Below are 12,329 nucleotides of genomic sequence, written 5' to 3' on the forward strand. Positions count from 1 at the left end.
TTTGAACAACCTCTTGGGGGATCCATGTGCACACTGAAAGTTTTGACAAGGCTGTTCCAGTGCCTATCAACAGAACGTCTATCTTTCCATCCCAAGGAGAATGGATTTTTGCTTCCCTCTTCCCATTTTACCACCAACAACAAAAGCAGCTTAAAATCTTTCCAGGGCCTTTTTCTTTATGCTCTTGGCCACTGAAAGCCAACTGACGAGGGACAGTGTGAAGCAAACCTATCTGTTCCAAAATCATTTATTAAAGTATGTTAAATGGTGTATGCTGCTCTTACCCAAATGCCCCAGCAACTCTTTTAATTGGCAGTTTTGTTTCACATCCCATAACCAAAAACATTAAGGATCACTAGCATTCACATCCGTGAATTCATTTAGACAATTTTCTTTAATTAACAATGAAGACACTACAGTTCTAAGTACCAGACAAAATCGGGGGGAAGGGGGGACCGAAAATAAGCATAACACTATAAAGAAAACTAGGAAAAGTGAAACACTTCTAAATAAAAATATATACCTGGCCTGGTACCCATTACATATATACATAATACATATGTTATACACATATATACAGTAAATGTTTTGGTAGCAATACAGACCATGCATTGGTCCTTTTGTACACGGATGAAGTAGCACCATGGACAGCACCACCATCTTAAGATGATAAACCAAACTGCACATACATTAAATGAAAAAAATATATATATGTATTTAATTTGGCCCACCCTGCAGCCAAGAGGTGTAATGAAAGAACTTTGTAAGGAAAATTGTCCTGGGAACTACATTCTTAAGCCAAATAGCAAAGTTCTAAGACAAACAAACAAAAACAAACAAAAACAAACACAAAACAGCACTCAAGAGGTCTATACAAATACAGACAAGTTTTCCTGTTTACTGAATTTGTCCTATTATGTGGCAGACTGGTTCACACCAGGGAAATTAACAACAGAAGCAAGGAGAGATTTAAATGCCAGGTGAATGGCAAGGGTTGAAAACACCAGAGCTCTTGGTGTATACATCACAAATGCCAAGTCGTCAACAATGAAAGGAAGGCAACTCTCCAGCTGAGTCATTTTCTAATCTTATTAACTAATTATAAGCTCTCCATTACTGACACATTCCTTAAGAATGGGGTCAAACACCTTCACTATCTTTCTACCTCTTCACCACATCGAACTAGATGCTCTGGTTACAAGAAGTGGGAAACCCAACATGCCATCCGACCCATGCTTCCTCTGCCCAGGTGTAGGAGACACGGACACACAGAGCTACACTAGGTAGGACCTCCAAGATCTTCTATGGCTTGGTTTTGGAAATGATCAAAGGCACCGGTGTCTAACCCTCGATGTTCTGACTACAGGAAGGCTGTTTTGCTTTCCAGAGTGGATGTCTTTCTCTCAGTATTGGTGAGGCCAGATTCCCTCACATCCCAAGAAATGCATCCTTCTTCCTCTCCGCTTTTTCAGCAGCCTTGATGAATGCAGCGTTACCCCCACCTAACACACACGATGTCCTGGGAACACTAACTCCCCTGTCAAGTCATTACAAAGCAGCAATTTCATATGTGGCTTCCATCCATCTCCATATTCCTCCCAAGGGGTCCTCCTGATCTCCCCAATCAAGGTCTTACTTCCCACAGTGTCTCTGGTTTCAGCACCTCTTTGTGTGATGGACTGACCCACAGAGTTCTGCCAAAGCACTCAGAGCATTTCACATCTCTCCCATTTTTCATGGCTCTACTGTCAGTGGACGATGAGCTCCCCTCCCATTTTTAAACCACCTGCAGTAAACAAAATTAAAGTTTTCAACTACATGGTGTATTGCATTCAGGATGCGAGATCGAACAAAACGGGCTTCAGTGTTGTAAAATGCTGTTTCTTACAGGACAGTAAAATTGTTTCTTAATATGTTAAATGTCCCAAAATCAAGTTAGGAGACAACAGAGGAAAAAAGGTTAAAAATCTCTACTTTTGGCTAGATGGTGTTCAGTAAACCCACTTTTGCAGTCAACCTAGATTAGTTAAGAAAGTCCCTGACCTTTGAAAGTTAGCGAGAAATAGCCACAAATGTAACATCGGTACTGAATTGTCATTATTGACTCAGGTGGTTGATCATTAATGGATTCTCTTCACTTCTAGCTGGTTCTAGGATTTTTTTTTTCCCCAGAATGAAGATATTCTCAAAGTCATGAAATACATTTGTTCTTTCTACAAAGGAGAATTTTAAAACTCTGCCTAGGTCTCTAAGAAAGAACACTAGAAAAGGTTGGTCTCATGAGGAAAAGCCACTAACTTATAGGTTAACCAGAGGCCACTAGAAGCCCCATTAATGTAATTCCTTGGCTGGCCTACAAATACTTGGAAATGGATAAAAGCCAGCTCTCAATAGGAACTGAACACAGGGATTTATTTAGCAGCTGATGTTGCTCAAGGTCAACCCCTCTGTAGTCAGAGCATGAGTTTTTGCCTTAAATACCAGCAACTTCCAGTTTTAAATTGATGAGGTTGGATACCACCACCAGACCCAGCTCAGGGACCCCTAGAAGCAGCTTCTATAAGATTTTCTAACTTTATGCTACGTGACTCAACAAAGCATCAGAGAAATTAACCAAGAGATGGCTTTTCCAGTCTGTTCATTTCTGTTCTCACCCAAAAGATGTCGATACTCCACACGCAGAGGTATCTTGGCAATACATAGTCAAAACTTAGCTTCCTTGAGAAATAAGAACCAGCTTCACAGGAAAAGTGGTTGGGGCTGACTTTGTTCATTGATTTCTCTTTAACTACCTATGTCCCCAGTAGAAGACAGCAGGACAGCTTGCTTTCTTCCTACACTAGCAAGAGTATGAGTCAGAATACTTGAAACATTTAAGTTAGTGTGACAAAGAAAGTCTTTTTTATAAAAGTGTAAAAAAAAAATTTCGTATCAGATTTTTAAAATCGGTAGTGTCCTCTCCTCATAGGAAATGATGTAATTCAGCAAGTTCCTTGAAAACAATGGATTCTTACGACCACAGACCTATCCATCTTAGAAATTGATGAGCATGCAAATGATTGGAATCTGCCACAATGAACACTGTACAACAATCTGTGAGGTACATGCTATCCGGCTGAGTTAACAGAACGCAGGCCTTGCCAGCGTGAGGAATTCCATTTATGTCCACTCCCTTTTGAGTGGTCCCCCGACCAGTTGACGAGGGGCAGCGGCCACTGCACTGGCCCCAACCCTGGCCCCTTCCGGGTCGCCCTTCCCCCACCCAGGGAGCTCAACCCATGGGAGAAATAAAATGTTGCTCTTTCTCAACAGCAGGGCTGGGAATTTCTGATAGAGAGTTTACACGGCCTCCGAAGAGCCTGACATCGGCATTAGTTCACTTAACCTTTAGGAAGTTCCCTGGCAAAAAAAGATTAAAAACACTGTAGGCAGTAGCTCGAAGTTATGTCCACTGCCTTTTCTTTTTCATAAGGAAAAATTCCAAGATGTGTGTACTTTCCAAATAAGAGGAGGATTAACCTCTTCACTGCTGGCTAGATGTTTCAGTAGCTGGTCATTAGGCATTGACATGCTCTCTGTACACTGGGTTTTATTAACTAAACACCAAAAGGCCAGTACCCACCAGGGCAAATGGGCCAAATTACATTCAATTAAATAATGTGGCACGGGATGTTCTCAGAAAACAGGAGATAAGGGTCTTATGGAAAGTGACATGTAGCCCTGGTCATGATAAAAAACATTTTTCTGGAGTTTTAATTTCTGGTTAGAAATGAAAGACAAGTACTCACTTGTCTTACCATCTTTCCCGAGACAATGCAGGAAATAAAAGATCCTAATGTGTGCACAGAAAAAAAAAAAATGGTAGCAATGGAGCAGGAAGCTTACAGAAGTGGGGGGAGGGGGAGAAGAAAAGATCAACAGTCTCTAGTTTATTATGAATAGAAAGAAATTTCCAGAATTTACAAACACCCACATTGTTCATTCCAAAGAGAGCTTTTGATTTAAAGGAATCACCCAAGTCTCCTCCTCTTTACAGTATATACAATGGAAGTCTTTGATTTCTTTTCCTTGTGATTTTACTTCCATCCAATTGCCAATTTTAAGCTGACACTTGAAAATACCCAGTAGAATATATCCTTCTTCAGTTTAATTAACATGGCCTATTGCCTTACAGGAAAAATACAAAATTAAGGTCAATTCTTGTAAGGATCTCAGCTCAACATCAGGGCTATATTACAAGAGATAGTATCAGCAAATAGAACTATACAATTGAGAACCATCTAATGGTACTATGATTCTTATTATATTATTTTTCTGAATTACAATCTTAAAACAAGGATCGTACCCTATTCTACTCTTGTTAGCCTCGTTTTAAGTATTTGCTCCACTCTTTACAACAGAACATTGTATACCTCAGTTCCACATCCAAAAAAAAGATGTGCTGTAAGAAAAGTTACATTTTAATTAAAAAAATTACACATATAAATCAAAACCTATGTTAAATATTTAATACTCTCTCCACCCAAAGCGAACAGTTTTGTATGAAATAATTTACAATGATGCTTTGTCATACGCAGTTTCAGCAGCAGATGAAATGTATCTTGTAAATGCAGTGAGAGTAAACCCCTTCTCTCGTGGCATGGAGGTGATCACATCAGCTCACGTGGCCAGCTGAGTCCTTAAGGTTGAAGATGAACTTAATGCAGACTCATTATTCTGGTGTCACAGTGCTTTTTTGCTTGGCACAATATAGTACGTGCAGTTCAGTCAAGGAACTCCTGAGGATTGTAGAAAGTAAACAAACTGAAATGGATGCATCGTACCATCTACTGAGGAGGAAGATGTGAGGTCCTGGTTGTGAATCATGAAATATTCAGAGTCTGGGTACCCATGAGTTAAGGGAAGATTTGCTGAGGTCATTCAGGTCTTCATTCTGAAAAGAAAAATAAAAAGAGTCGTCAGCAAAGGCATCTCAAACCTCATATTCCATCATTTTCTAAGGGTTTTTCTTTAAAAAGGAGGCAGAACCAGATAAGCCGAAGTTACGGGCACAAACAGTACTGTGTACTTAAATAAAATCAACAGACTGTATTTAACTTTTTTTTTTCCCCTTTCAAAATGCAAGAGTCTAAAGCAAATACAAACTCAAAACAGTCAATATTAAGTCAGTAAACAAATCGATCTGATTTGGAGGTTTCAGAGTTTAACAACACAAAAACACAAAATACTTGGATGTTCTTAGGATCAGAACAAAAATGTGAATTACAGTTATTGTGTAAAACTACTATAAAATATGGTAGGCAGAGTCCAGCCAGGCCACACTTCATCTTCTTTTGGTTAAAAGTCAAGTGTAGATTTTAGAATTTGAAGCCGGAGGGCCTAACGTTACAAAATCCGAAGTCAAGTTTTTAATGTGCCATTGTTTGACATGAGATGAAAATTTCAGATGCGAAAGGAGACCCAGGTGAAACAGACCCAGTTAATCATTAAATTAAAAAGGGAAGGGATTCTGATTTAGATCTAATAGAAATGTTACTCTGCAAGAAGCACATTTCTTCCATGCAATTCAAGAAGGCAGACCTCATGGGGCATTATCCATTCCCTTCCAGAGAGGAGACACTTTTTTCAACGTTATGAACCCTCCTTCGCTCTCAAGTGTTAGCATTAGACAGTCCTTCTGAGGGCCACATTCTTTATGCATTCCACGGTTATTTATAAATACCAATATTTACAGAATGTCTTCAGTAGTATATGGCACCACACAAAAGAGGAAGGAGGTAAATCCCCTGGTAAATGCACAGGAAGGAGGTAAATCCCCTGGTAAATGCACAGGAAAAAAGCTCTCGCTGCACGGAAAGAATACTTCTAACTGGGAACAGAAAGGAAGTAATCCACTGACACATATGGCTTGGTCTGGAAGGAAAGGGATAGTCTGGGGATGTGGAAATGCGATCCTATCTATGCTGCTTTGGGGTTGCCTCTCCGGAGCTCAACACAAGGGCTGGCACACAGTAAGTACTCACTAAATATGAGTGGAACGAATGCAAGGGAAAAAGCACAGTTCCCACCGTGAGCACACGATAAAACAAGGTCTGGGGAAGAGAGTGCGGCCGCGGAAAGGCCAAGGGAAGAATATAGTCGTGTTGCCTCACCAGGTATGTGGAAAGGGGTCAAGGAAGTAAACCTGCAAATGTAGGTTGGGTCGATGAAGAACTCTGAAGGAAACCCCAAGACACCTTTAAGTATAGGGACAACAAACACATGCTTCATGATAAGTCAAGATGTGGTAGTTGTAATAATCCATACCCGTGGCAAGGAAAGGACAGAACAGGTTCTACAATTCGTCCAGTGTGTATGTTGACCGATAGAACTGTTTCTCGCTCTCTTCTCTCGAAGGAGAGTATGGCCGGGACCCGTGAGCCTTCCCTGTTTACCTAATGGCTTTCAGGTAAGTCGAAATGTACTAAACGGAGACTCTAGCTCGATGAGGAGATTTCTGTTTATTTCGAAATATCAACCCCACCCCTAAATGGCAGGCAAACAGCCTATTTTTCTCTAGACAAATAAAGACGTGACATGGAGACACCAATGGGAAAACAAGAGAGCCCTCCAGGCCTATCCCTCTCGTCGCCAGAGAAACAGGACTTACTCTGTGTGGTTCCCACAAGTGTCAGGAAAACCCATCCCTTCAGAAACCCCGGAGAACCATCGCCAGATCTCCCATAGGCTTGCAAGGTTCTCCTGCACTCTCACCGCAATCTATCCGAACGTTCTGACCAGAGTATCCAGACGCAGCTTCACAGCTCTGGGCCTAAGATGAAGTGGGAAGGCCCCACTGTACTAAAGGGCTTGAGACAAACAAACAAACTGCTCATTTACAGAAAAGGGGAGGGGAGTGTGTATGTGGTGGGAACGGAGGGCACGCGGTATGCTTTTCATTTTATACCTGGCTCTCGGCCAGAAGGGTTGAATGACCAGCTCAGCACAGGAACACACTGTATCCAGTTTTGTAGTCACGTGTGCCAACCTGCATGAATGCGGCGGGGCAGAGATCGGGGGCCCTCTGAAAAGGGAAAACACTCCGGCTTCGCCAGATGCTGAAATCTGTTGCTTTGGGGCCACTCCGAAACCCTCCCTGTAGCTTCCCGCATGCGTGTGTGTTCAAAGAGCAGGAAATAAAGGATCTGTCAACTGCACCGTAAACTCTCCCTCTAAAGTCTCAGCACACTACTTTTCAAAGCCCTTTGTCGTAAATCCTGATCAGCACACGTCTCAGCCACCAATGCTCCCTTCTGGTGCCATCACCTTGGGGATCTCTGAGAAAGTGAAAACAAGTGGGGAAAGTGGGAGGGTCTGCTGACCGTGAGTATGGGGACAGAGGCTATAAACAGGCAACAGAGGCCCGGAAAAACTTAAAGGGAAAGTCTGAAGTTCACATCTGTTTATCTCTGTTCAAGGGTGTGTGTGTACGTGTGTCTTTGTGTCTGTATGGACACACAGAAAAGTTCGCTCCTGAGTAAATGATACAGATTTCTAACAGGCACGCCTGGGTGAGAACTGTCCTTCATTCCAGCCACCTTGGGGTCTGCATACTTATTCCAATCAGGCAGCCATTGTTGGAAGAAGCATTTTTGGAATGCCTTCTCAAGTTCCCATTTCTTTTTTTTTGCACCCGCCTTGCCTTCTCAGCCTCGGGCATATCCTTTTGAAGGATCTCTATAGCAGCCAGTCTTGGCCCTTTGAGGGCACATTTGATCTTTCGAAACAGCCAAAAAGTTTTGGGAGCCAAATAGGGTGAACACAGGGGCTGATCAAGCTGAGTAATGGTTCCCAGTGAGGCATTAGCTAAAGCCAAAGAACCCCAAAACTAAAGTTCCAAAAGCATAGCTGTTCACAAATGCTCTGAGGAGTTTTATTGGAAATGAACTCTGAGGACATTACAGACAGACCTCAGCGTATGTTCCTGGGGCTTAAGTTCACTTGCCTATATCCCCGCGTCTATGCAACTGCAGTCAGGAAGGGCTGATTCTCAATAAAGGAAGTCTCTTGAAGGAAGACAAACACATGTAGTATACATTTTTGGAATATATTTTTAAAAAGTCAATACCCACAGTAGGTTCCAGCACTCATTCAATTCAAGAAACATCTGTTAGTGACAAATGAAAAGTCAGTGATAAAGACTATAATCAGCACCAAAAGGGAAGACAGGGGTATAGGTATGTTTAATACACTTTATATATACAACCCCAACGGACTCCCACCAACCGTATGAGGCAAATATTGGGACAACGTTTTACAAATACAAAAAGTCATTTGTAACATCCATAAACTGGAAACAAAAAAGCAAAAACACTTCCTTGGAGAAGAGCTGGGCAAATACCAAATGGTGATGTTCCTATGATATTTTCTGTCTAGTTACATCACTGGGGAATAACTTCTGAACTCAGAAATACCATGCACCTGTCATGAGATTTAGTAGCGGGAAATTACATTTTGATAAAATTTCATCACCACATCAGCATCTCTTGTACCTTTCCGTGTGTCTTGTCGTAAGATAAAACCTACCTAATCCTGTTGCCAGTAATGAAAAATGCAATTTTTAAAGCATTATCAAGTAAGTCAACACTTGAGCAATGCTGCTTGAGACTTATGGATTACTGCATTATTGCATCCAGTAGGAATTTACATCTTTTGGACTCGACCCACTTAAACTATGCCTACCAAAGCTGAAAAACAAATAAAGCTTCTGCTGCTTTTCACACTCAGCCTGATTAACCTTCACCGTAAAGCAGCTGAAAACAGCATCAGGCTATATGATATCTGTACAATGAAGGATCCATACCCTTCCAACGACCAATTTTTAGTCCAACCCATTGACTAAAAGTTTTCTCTTGTATTCAAAGGCCTTGAAACCTCTTTCCAGTTTGTTGAGTCAACTGCAACACTGTTCTAAATACCTGGTTAAAGCAGTCCTTGCAATTTCTACTTTTAGTAAGAAAACAGGAGTAAAATGTTATAAGTTGCTGGGCTATTGTCTTATACCAGAATGTAGCCAGAACGTAACTCTTCCTCACCCAACTATGCTTAGAAAAAAATGACTGTAACTACAGTAAATGGCTCTTCTTCGGTGGAGATCATTGTTTGAAATCTCATATCGTAGATCAACTAGAAAAAAATTTTTTATAAATAAATTCCTCCACTTAAAGGCATGTGTCAAAACAGCACATTTTTCTTTCACTTAACATAAACAGCTATGATTTAAAAAAAAATTCTCGATCACAATATAGAAAATTTATACAACACAAAAAACGTAAAGAAGGAATAAACATTTCCTGAAATCTTGTCAACCAGGTAAAAACCATGATTCAGCTGTGGTTCTAAGTTCACTATTTGCTTAAAGGACTTGAACATTTAAAATTCTACATTTAATGTCAAAATTGTTTAAGTAGGACTGGAAAATAATGTTTTCATCATATTTCGATCTTCCCCATTCTTAAAAAAAAAATCTGTGATGAAAAGATATTTGAAATGTTAACCAACTTTTAAACCTTTTCGGTATTCTATCCCTTTCCCTTCCTCCCAATTTATCGTGTATGGGGATGGGGATGGGAGTTTGAAAGTAGGAAAAGCCTCTGGCTTCCTGGCTTTGGGGTCCAAAAGCCCAAGTCCTTATGGGAATGGGACAAAGCATATAGAAGAACAGGAGGGGAGGATTCCTCTCAGAGGAGAAGACAGTTCCCTTCACCTGGGAATAGAGAGAGAAATGGTGGGCATGGTGGGTAGCTTTGTACTTGGCAGAATGCCGAATATGGAGCCTGTGACATCTCTCTAAATCTTGTCTCTCCTGGCCTGTTGACTTCTTATTTGACACAATTATAGTCAACTGCATACCACTACTGTGACGGCAGTCCATTTCTTCAGCCACCTCACTGATGCCAACACAATAATTCACGGTACCACTAATTTAGAGAAGATCGAGTCTTCTAGAATGCTAACATATTATTAGTAAGGTACATTATAAAACACTGCCAAAGTATTCTGTCTTTAAGCAGACCTGATTCTGGCAAACAGGCCAGTAAATTAACACACACACACACACACACACACACACACACACCAGTATTAAATAGATTCATAGTTCTGGGAGTATATGTGTACTCTAGATTTTAACCTTCACACTACTCAATCTCAGATGGAGAAAGGAGACTGCTGATCCATTTGATGGACTGTGAAACCCTTGTTAAAGACATTTCCTGGCTTAGAGTTTGGTTCTACCACCGAGGGTTGGATGTCAGCATTTAGGGAGGAAACAGAATTACCAGCCGTAATAATCACCCAAGTAAAATAAAAGAAAAGCTAACTCCAGAGAGTTTCAAGTTTGGGACACAGGGAGAATCACTCTGCTTTTTACAAGGTACAGCTGGGAAGTGTGGGGGCAAGCTGGGACTCTAGCGAAGGACAGACCTAAGTGGCAGAAGGAAGGAAAGAAGGAAGGAAGGAAGGAAGGAAGGAAGGAAGGAAAGAAGGAAGGAAAGAAGGAAGGAAAGAAGGAAAGAAAAGAAAGAGATAAGAGAAAGAAAGAAAGAAAGAAAGAAAGAAAGAAAGAAAGAAAGAAAGAAAGAAAGAAAGAAAGAAAGAAAGAAAGGAGGAAGGAAAAATCAAGGTAGGATTAAACTAAAGAACTCAAGTTAGAGGAAAGACCAAGACGTTTGCTAGTTTCTGTTGACAAGAAGCTAAAGAAAGGAAACATCTTTGAAAATAGGCCAGAAGGGAGCTGGAAAGACTTGGTTTCACGGTCTTAAAAGGCAAAGGGTAACTGAGCAGCCAGGCCAGTGCTTTAAAGGAGCTGCTTAAATAGCACTTTTTCCTGGTGCAAGTCACATGGGCGAGAGCTGGGGAAGATAACAAGGTTGCCGGCCAGCCCTTCCAGCACACGGGGCTGCCAGGGAGGACCATTCAGGGAAAGCTGCCAACATGTGAGAGGCCACCTCGCTCCAGTTCCCCTTTTGTCCCAGCGAAAGACCTTCTGGCAGGGCCGGTGACTTCAGGAGACCACCAGTGAAGAAAGGCAACGTGTATTATGAAAAGAAAAGGAGAGGGGCTGACCCAGGAGCCGGCCATCCAGCCTTCGAGCCTCCGCTGTGGTCCACGGGGTGAATCCTGCCAGCACTGTGGACCTCTCCTGTCCCCAAAAACAAAGGGCAGGGACTTTTCGAGAGGGTTGGAAATTTATGGAGAAGACAGATTAAAACGACTACAACAACATATGGTTTGCAACAATTAAAAGTATTCTGCCAGGGGTGGCCAGCTGGCTCAGTGGGTACAGCGGGTGACTCTTGATCTCAGGGTCATGGGTTCGAGATTACTTAAAAATAAAATCTTAAGAAAAAAAAAAGTATTCTGCCAATGATGTATTAAGGAACTCTGAAGAAGCATTCAGAAATCTTTTAAGCCAGGGGCGCCTGGGTGGCTCAGTCAGTTAAGCAGTTGACTCTTAATTTTGGCTCATGATCTCATGGTTTCTGGGATCCAACCCTGCGTGGGGCTCTGCACTGACACTGTGGGGCCTGCTTGGGATTCTCTCTCTCCCTCTCTCTCTCTCTGCCCCTCCTCCCCCCTCTCTCTGTCTCAAAATAAATAAATAAACATTTTGAAAACTCTTTTAAGCCAAAGAATATTCACTTCAGTTATTTCACGGGTTATTTCTTCTTATTAATATGGAGCATGCTGAGAAAGCAAAAGATAAAGCAAACGGGGGTCGTCAACACCGTTAAGAGCCCTCCCCCATCCCCGCGAGGTAAGTAAAAATGTCTCAGATCTCTCGTCTACAGGAATCAGAATGCATCCCCACATATGTGACAGTCAAGGTAGGGGAAACTCAGAAAAACAACCCCTCTACATCACAAGTCAGACCACATAATGTGGGACAGGAAGCTTTAATTTTAACGGAGCTCAACCAAAATAAACCTGTTGCCTGAAGACATGAAAGTAATATGATACCTTCTTCCCTACCTGAGAAAGCAAGTCATAAAATTCAGTCTTTCTTCTGCTTTCACGGGAGCTATTTCTGCAGTTTATTTTCTCTCCTAGGAATTAAATTCCAGCTCTGAGGTTTATAGTTTATACTGTCGCTTCGCATCAGTTTTTTGGTTTTGTTTTGTTTTAATGTTCAGAAATACAGGAAGTAGGTTTTATTGGTCTGGCTTTGATCCAAACCAGTAGACATAAATTCAAATCACAACTTAGTTTACAATGTGGTGTAGAGACAGTAAAAAAGTGTTTGCAATACCATTTCTGGAATTAGGGAAATGGGAATGAGGCAGACTCAG

At 41.5% G+C, this 12,329-nt stretch overlaps 1 protein-coding gene across 1 annotated transcript in view; it reads right to left on the minus strand.

The window, feature by feature from the left end:
* Nucleotides 1-302: 302 nt before the first annotated feature.
* The window catches only part of IRS1 (insulin receptor substrate 1), a 62,993-nt gene continuing 50,966 nt past the window's right edge, over nt 303-12,329 (minus strand). The window contains exon 2 of the mRNA XM_042950331.1: nt 303-4,933. The gene's annotated coding sequence lies outside the window, so the exon portion shown is untranslated. The remainder of the gene's footprint in view (nt 4,934-12,329) is intronic.

The sequence above is a fragment of the Panthera leo genome, chromosome C1 (genome assembly GCF_018350215.1).
Source record: "Panthera leo isolate Ple1 chromosome C1, P.leo_Ple1_pat1.1, whole genome shotgun sequence".
NCBI lineage: Eukaryota > Metazoa > Chordata > Mammalia > Carnivora > Felidae > Panthera > Panthera leo.